The 8,662-nt window shown below is 37.4% G+C and overlaps 1 pseudogene; it reads right to left on the reverse strand.

Annotated features, from left to right (window-relative positions):
* Positions 1 to 4,788: 4,788 nt before the first annotated feature.
* Positions 4,789 to 7,132, reverse strand: LOC110909830 (annotated as a pseudogene).
* Between the last annotated feature and the right edge of the window lie 1,530 nt (positions 7,133 to 8,662).

The following is an 8,662-nucleotide window of genomic DNA, read 5'->3' on the forward strand; positions in this document are numbered from 1 at the left end:
TTTATTTAATTCCAATGTTTATTTTCTTTTAAAACCCATACTTGTTGGTTATATATATATATATATATATATATATATATATATATATAGGACAAAGATCCGTTAGGAACCACCCTTTATTGCGAGAACCGCGAGAACCAGTGTGAACACAAACAGTAATAGCTAAAAAAATCTAAAAAATACCCAAAAATTTTTTTTTTATTTTTTTACTATTTTTATATAAAAATCGCTACTTTTAGTATCCAAAAAAAAAAAAAAAAAATTTTAAATTTTTTTTTTTTTAAAAAAAAAAAAAAATTTTTTTTTTTGGCTACTAAAAGTAGCAATTTGAACATAAAAAATAGTAAAAAAATAAAAAAAAATTTTAGATTTTTTTTTGATTTTTTTAGATTTTTTAGGTTTTTGGGGGTTTAGTTTTTAGCATTTTAGCTTGGGGGGGGGGGGGTTTAGGTTTTTGTGGGGGTGGGGGAGGGGGTTTAGGTTTTTTTTTGGGGGGGGTGGGGTGGGGGGGGTTAGGTTTTTTTTAGGTTTTTTGAGGGTTTTAGTTTTTAGCATTTAGCTTGGGGGGGGGGGGGGTGGGGGGTTTAGGTTTTTGGGGGTGGGGGGGTGGGGGTTAGGTTTTTTTTAGGTTTTTGGGGGGGGGGGTTAGGTTTATTTTGGGGGTGGGGGGTTTAGGTTTTTGGGGGGTGGGGGTTAGGTTTTTTTAGGGTTTTTTTAGGTTTTTTTTAGCTATTTTAGCTTGTGTTCACATTGGTTCTCGCGGTTCTCGCAATAAAGGTGGTTCTCGCATGAACCTTACCCTATATATATATATATATATATATATATATATATATATATATATTCCTAAACGTAAGGATAATATGGCTGATGTTATATTTTAGACGTTACAAACGTTGGAGCACCATAATTTCGAGTTGAAAACAGAAAAGTCTACCAGCTATTGTTACTGCATACATAATTAGTATGGTTATTTCTTCGAAGTGTACACATGTGAACGATTATACAAATAAATGCACACATGTGTACTGTAGTATATACACACCAGTGCACATGTGTACATAGTATACACATAACCATACACACGTGTACAAAAAATGCCAGCTCCTGTTAATTTGTACAATCGTAGTTAGCTTCCTTAAAAACTTTACACAGGTGTACTAATTCCGTTACATTATGCACTAAGTCTGCTAATATGTGAATCATTTATTGTACATTTTTTTACACATGTGTACCAAAATTACGAACTGAATACATACATAGGATAGGTACAAGTAAAAACTATTATATTATCAACTAAAAGCCAGTTCCATAATGTCAACAACCATCAAACGTACTAATTAACCCAAATTGCACGCCTTCCCGTTTTCTTTTGCTTTGGCCAATATGCGATCACGATGCTTGTTAGCGCTTGAAGTTACCAACTTCACCGCGTATTTCTTTCGTAACCGTGTCAAGGTTGTTTTCTTGGGGCCCGACTCAAGTGGGCAGCCACTATCCCATTTATAAATTGTTACGCCAAACCAAGTTTCCATATGACGCATAACAAAGACCCCGCAATCGACCTGTTGCCGACCGTCTTCCATTCAAAATCCAACCTTTGTGGCACTGCATTTTCAGCCTGCCGATACTTTGGATGATTAACCAGCTTCATATATTTTGTTAAAACATCCTTCTGAAATCAAAGATCATGTCATAATCAGTTATAGTATGTCCACTTAGGAATAAAACCATATGTATTCACATGTCGATTACCACTTTGTACGGTGTGGTCTTAGCATTGATGCAAAGCAATTGATGACTCTATCATTAATCCACTTAATTGGTTGCAAATCCTTCATTTGGAAATGATACAGCCTAACACCAGATGCGGTTTCGAACACAAATTGCCTGCTCAATAAAGTATTAGCTATATCAACTACATTAGAAAATGTGTTCACTGTGTACATACATATATGTATAACAGTATCATATACATGTGTATCACAGAAAAATACACCTGTGTACAACGGACTATAATGAACCTTCCTAAAAACAGAGTATAATGCCTAAAAACAGAGTATAAACAACATGTCACATATGAGTACACAGGTGTACTTATTTGAATAAAATGTATATACACATGTGTACACCGTACAAAACTAACATATGGTTCAAAAAAAGTGCAGTCTACTGAACATATCTAGTTCAAATCAGCTTAACATCAATATACACATGTGTACAACAACGACTTTACAACTCACCCAAACAACCAGCCTTAAATACCTTAAAAAAACAGAGCACAATCCACTATTCTGTTAAATCAACCTTAATATTCAAAAAAATTAAACAAATACACCAAATGATTTTACAAGGTCTCAGCCTTATTAATCACGTTGTACACAGGTGTACATAAACAATTTTATACAAAACATGGGTCAACAGACCTGTGTAAAGAACATAGTACATGTATACATTTAATCGATTCAAGCATACAATTTAAAACGAACATTGTTTTAATCGAATATTGATCTATACAAAAAACGACCACATGACACTTAATTCCAGCAACTTATACTCGATATATTGAACAGTTTAAGTTTTTTTAAACAAACTATGAACTACAAACCCTAGATTTTACATGAAACAAAAAGGGGAAAACAATGAAATCTATACACAATCGGACACAAAACAGGGCAAGAAGAAACCACCATATGCATTATTATATACCTTGATTTGCCACCAGAAGTAGAAACACGGTAGAAGGATACACAATCGGACACAAAACAGAGCAAGAAGAAACCACTATATGCATTATTATATACCTTGATTTGGCACCAGAAGTAGAAACACGGTAGAAGGATGATGTTCATCTGCATCAGAATCGTTGTCGACTTGCTCTTAGAGAGAGAGAGAGAATAAGGATTTTTATAATTTGGAACAATGATTTTTTTGGTAACTGATATATACGAGATTTGAGGAAATTGAATTATGTGTTTAGAAGATGGAAGAGAAGGAATGACTAATATACCCTTTTCCATTTAATTAATTAGTAAAAATTAACCAACTATTTACCATCATGCCACTCATTTAAAATCTCAAGATGATGAAAATCAAGGGTCCAGATCAGTTCACACGGTTCACTCTTGGAAGGTTGTTCACTCTAAAACCCTACCCTATATAGGGTTAGGTTCACTTAAAAGATAAAGGTTGGTAAACACCTTTATCTTTTAATCCTCAAACTTTACTTTTTCACTTCACACCTTTCACTAGCTGTCAACTAGAAAGTAATAACTTCCTTATACTTTCAAAGTTTTCACTTCACACACTCAAACTTTTAATATATTACAAACGAAACAAGTTTCCTTATTAATTATTTAATTGTATAGGTCCAAAGGTATTTCGTGGCTTAAAACAAAGGCAACAAAAGTTTGTCGATCTCACCCATTTCGTGGCAAAAGAAATTTGTTTCGCGTGAAGAATATCATCAAATCGTGTGGATAATTGAAAAGTGTGGAGATAGATACTTATTTCGTGTAACTGCCTTCACTTGTGAAGTACATAGTTGGGGGACAAACGTAAAGAGTATTGTTCTTAGATCATAGCTAGAGTGCTTTCTAAAAAGCAAAAGCAATATTAATATTGTTTTCCCTTTATAAGTTCATCATCCTGAAATTCCAGAGACACCTTCCACATCTTAGGAAGTTTAAGATTGAAGTTAACTTGCTTTGTGTTTGTCAAAATCTTACAGCCATGGACGTGGACGGTGGAGATAGAGCACGTCCGAATAACACAAAATGTGCAATAATAACCATGGTCGTGGTCGTATGTGTGTTTGTTGTGCCGTTATACTTCTACGATAAGTTTGTGATCCTTCCATTACTCAATGGCCCTCCCGATGATGCTAATCTTCTCCGTGTGCAAATCAGTGGTAGGGACTTCCACACTCAACACATTAAGACCACTCGTAGTGGGGCGTGATTTTTAAAAAAAATTGCAAAATAACGCCCTAAAACGCCGCCACCCCCATTACATGGGGCGTTATTTTTAAAATTTTTTGAAAAAAAATCTTACTGGCATTTTAATGAAAACGCCCAAAACACAAATGGTTCAATTTGACTAATTTGACTAACCAATGGGGAGGGACTTTAGTGGTCCAAGTGGGTCCAATTTGAGACAAAGTTTCTTTTTTTTTTTTTTTTTTTTATCTTTTAAATAATTGGAAGGGGCATTATTTGAGCATTATTCCCACTACGTCACTTTTGCAATAACGCCCCATGCTGACTGGGATGCCACGTGTCGGATAATGCCCCATGGTGGGGGAATTATATTTCTTCACCACTACACATGGTCTAGCAGCTCCGAAATTCTCTCGGGGAACACAACCATAGAGTATCTGCTCGAGGTAGAGGGCGATCCGGATATGGTCAAAGCGGTGAAGCTGTCAAACGTTTCCGTCTCTCGTATAATACCTTAAATGGTATACCATTCAACATGACTCCTTCGTATTACTTCGATCAGAACATTACGGTAAACTTTCAAGTTCCTCCTTTCTTGGCACCAGCCATTGAGAACTCAGATAAGCCGCCAGGTCTTGGAATAGCTGGTTTTATCGGTTGGGAATTTTGCCATAAAGTCAATAGCTGTAAGAACAAGCTAACTTATTTCAGCTGTGACGTTTTTGTTGATGGGCCATGGTTTGGAGAGTGCAAGTATTAGCTAGAAAGTTTCTATTGATAGTATTAGTTTCTTGTATGTCTTCTGCTTAGGTATATATTTATGTATGTAATTTGTTTTCAAATTGTAATATCTGAATTAAGGAAGAATTATAATATCTGAAAACCGAACCAAACTATGACATCAACAAGAATACTAAAACCCGTATTTGTACGCATTTAGTTCAAATACGGTGTTAAAGATTATACGAAATCGATCCTGACCAAACTCTGAATTGTCACTTTCATGCTCGAAAATAAATCGTGCTGTCACTCTATATTTTCTATACTATAGGTATTGGCGTGTTTACATTTCCGTCTGAAAATATACCCACAGATAAAGGAGTGACATCTTGAACACTCTTTATCACTTACCTTTGCAGCCATAACGGCTGCACCATACGCAACAGCCTCGTCAGGGTTCACACTCTTGCATAACTCTTTGCCATCAAAAAACTCCTGAACCATATCCTGGACCTTTGGTATCCTAGTTGAGCCGCCAACAAGAATCACTTGTTCCACACATGATTTCTTCATCTTAGCATCACTTAAACATGTCTCCAGAATCTTGATGCACTTATTAAACGAATCCATATTCAAATATTCAAACTTAGCTCGAGTAAACTTCAAAGAAAAATCAATCCCCTCATGCAAGCAATCCAAATCAATCGATGTCCGAGTAGTACATGAAAGAATCCTTTTTGCTTTCTCGCAAGCAAATCTCAACCTCCCCAATGCTTTCTGATTCCGAGTTAAGTCCTTATTCCATGTCCTCTTGAACTCCTCAACACAGTATTCCACCATGCGGTTATCAAAATCCTCACCTCCCAAATGAGGGTCACCCGCAACAGCTTTCACCTCAAAAGTACCACCTTCCCCAATAGTCAATACAGAAACATCAAAAGTGCCACCACCCAAATCAAAGACGAGCACGTTTATCTTGCCAACGATATCAGACTTGTTGTCTAGCCCATACGCGATTGCAGCTGCCGTAGGCTCATTAATTATACGAACGACATTAAATCCAGCAATGGTACCAGCGTCCTTAGTAGCTCGACGCTGTGAACCATTGAAATAAGCCGGGACGGTTACACAAGCATTTTTCACAACTTTTCCAAGAAACGCCTCAGCAGTTTCTTTCATCTTGCCAAGAATCATTGAAGAAATTTCTACAGCCGAAAATTCCTTCTCTTGACCTTTGTAAGTGACGACAATCTTTGGTGTGTCGGAACAACCTTTTATGACCTTAAACGGCCACAACTTGATGTCTTCCTGCACTTTGGAATCACTGAACCTCCTTCCAATCAACCTCTTTGCACCTATAAATCCAGATAAAAAAAAAAAACTCAAAAAACTGAAATATTATTTAATAACAATAACCGAAGACTCTAGAAACTTCATTGAGTAGAAAATAGAGAAGAAAAAAAAACTCAAAAACTGACCAAATACGGTGTTAGCAGGGTTCAATGGTGTTTGATTTTTGGCGCCATCACCGATCAGACGTTCTGCGTCAACGAAAGCAACAGAAGAAGGTGTGGTTCGGTTGCCTTGATCGTTAGGGATGATCTCGACCCGATTATGCTTCCAAACGGCAACGCATGAGTACGTTGTTCCCAGATCGATGCCGATCGCCGGCGCGTGGTTTCCACTTCCGGCCATGAAGTTCAAAGCTAAGTGACGTAAAACTGTGTGTGGGGCTTTTTATTTCGTGACTTCTAAGTTTTTTTAAATGACGATAAAGGGATATATGTTATTTAAACTATTGGATAAAAACTAAAAAACCGGTAAATTTGATTTCCTTATGACGATAAAAGTTTATAAACAACGTGTACCGAAAATTGATACAACAATAAATAAAATTGTAATTCCAAAAAAGAAGTAGATGGCTATAACTTACATTTCTACAATAGGTAGTGCATCAAGATGAATCGGTATTGAATGAAAATTGAAATCGGAAAATAATAAAAACTTGGCTAAGCACCCAAATTTTATTAACGTCAAGAAACTATCACAAAACTTGACTCATACAATCCCTAATACCCAAAGCATGGTATTTATAATCTAAACACACCTATTAGATTATAACTAGGATGTATCTATTTTAGGACATGATAATAACAATTAATTATCCACTCCTTAATTAGTTTCCTTGCCTTGCACACAAAGGAACCTTTAATTCCTTGCCTTGCACGCAAAGGAACCATTAATTCGAAATTTCCAACAATCACCCCCGGAATTTCGAACTCGTATCTGACAAGTCTTCAATTCCAAGCTTTTCAGTCATCTCCTTGAACTTGATCTTCCCAAGAGCCTTCGTCAAAATATCCGCCTTTTGATCAATGCCACTAACATGCTCGACCACGATATCTTCACGATCAACACATTCCCGAATGTAGTGAAACCGGGATTTTATGTGTTTGCTTCTTCCATGGAAAACCGGTTCCTCGCGAGAGCTATCGCCGATGTATTATCAACACGTAACACCGCCGCTTGAATTTTCTTGTCGAGTAATTCACCAATCAATTCTTTTAGCCAAACCGCCTGACACGCGGCTGCACTAGCCGCCATATACTCCGCCTCACACGATGATAAAGCAACTGTACTTTGCTTTTGAGAACACCAAGTAATTGGGGAAGACCCAAAATAAAACACGTGTCCCGTAGTACTTCTTCCATCGTCCGGATTTATGTTGTGACTACTATCACTGTAACCGACCAGCATATTTTCTCCTGGAGTATAGGTAATGCCATAACTAAAAGTACCTTTTAAGTAGCGAAGAATTTGCTTGATGAGAGCTGCATGAGATTGCTTCGGGCAATGCATGTACCGACTGGCTACTCCGACCGAAAACGCCAAATCTGGTCGAGTCTGTAAAAGGTACCGGAGACACCCGACAATCTTTCGATATCTCGTTGCATCAAAATCTTCTTCGTCTTCAAATTTAGAAACTTCCACGTTCGGGTCTATGGGAACATTAGTAGGATTGCAATTAAACATACCGGCTTCGGTCAATATTTTCTTTGCATACGCCTCTTGCTTAATTTTTATCCCGTCTTTGCTTTGCGACACTTCAATTCCAAGATAATAAGTAAGCTTTCCCAAATCCGACATTTCAAAGTTTTTAGCCATCCCGCGCTTAAACTCCATAATAAGTTTCAAATTTGAACCCGTCACAATTAAATCGTCCACGTACACGCCGATTAATAAGACATCCGTTCCAACGGTTCTTCGGTATACGGCTTGTTCTTGCGAGCACCGGTGAAATTTCATATCTAATAAAATATTATTTAATTTTGTATTCCACGCACGTGGAGCTTGCCTTAACCCGTATAACGCCTTTGACAATTTATAAACTTTATGTTTTTCGCCTTTTTTAACGAACCCTTCCGGTTGAACGACATAAACTTCTTCTTTTAATTCGCCATGTAGGAACGCGGATTTAACATCTAGATGATGTAATTCCCACCCTTCATTCGCTGCGAGAGATAAAAGTAACCGAACTGTTTCAAGTCGAGCAATTGGCGCGAACACTTCGTCAAAATCGACTCCGGGTTGCTGAACATAACCCTTCGCCACGAGTCTAGCCTTGTGTTTATTTAGTGAGCCATCCGCGTTTCGCTTAACCTTGAAAACCCACTTTAAACCAATCGCTTTTGCACCACGCGGTAACTCGGTCAACGACCACGTATTGTTTTTATTTATTGATTCGATTTCTGCGCGCATTGCTTTCATCCACTCCGGTTTATTTTTTGCATCATTAAAATGAGCCGGTTCATCATCCGCAAGCAATAAATATTCTTCATCAATAGAACTCGAATTTAAAACATAATCGTTAAAACGTACCGGGGTAACCGTAGTGCGATTCGATCTACGAACAACTGGCTCGGGCGTCACAAAAATATTTTCATCAGCGTTGCTACTATTCTCGCCATTTGATCTGCTACTGTTTGGAGCCGTATGGGCCTGTT

The sequence above is a fragment of the Helianthus annuus genome, chromosome 15 (assembly GCF_002127325.2).
Source record: "Helianthus annuus cultivar XRQ/B chromosome 15, HanXRQr2.0-SUNRISE, whole genome shotgun sequence".
Classification (NCBI taxonomy): Eukaryota; Viridiplantae; Streptophyta; class Magnoliopsida; order Asterales; family Asteraceae; genus Helianthus; species Helianthus annuus.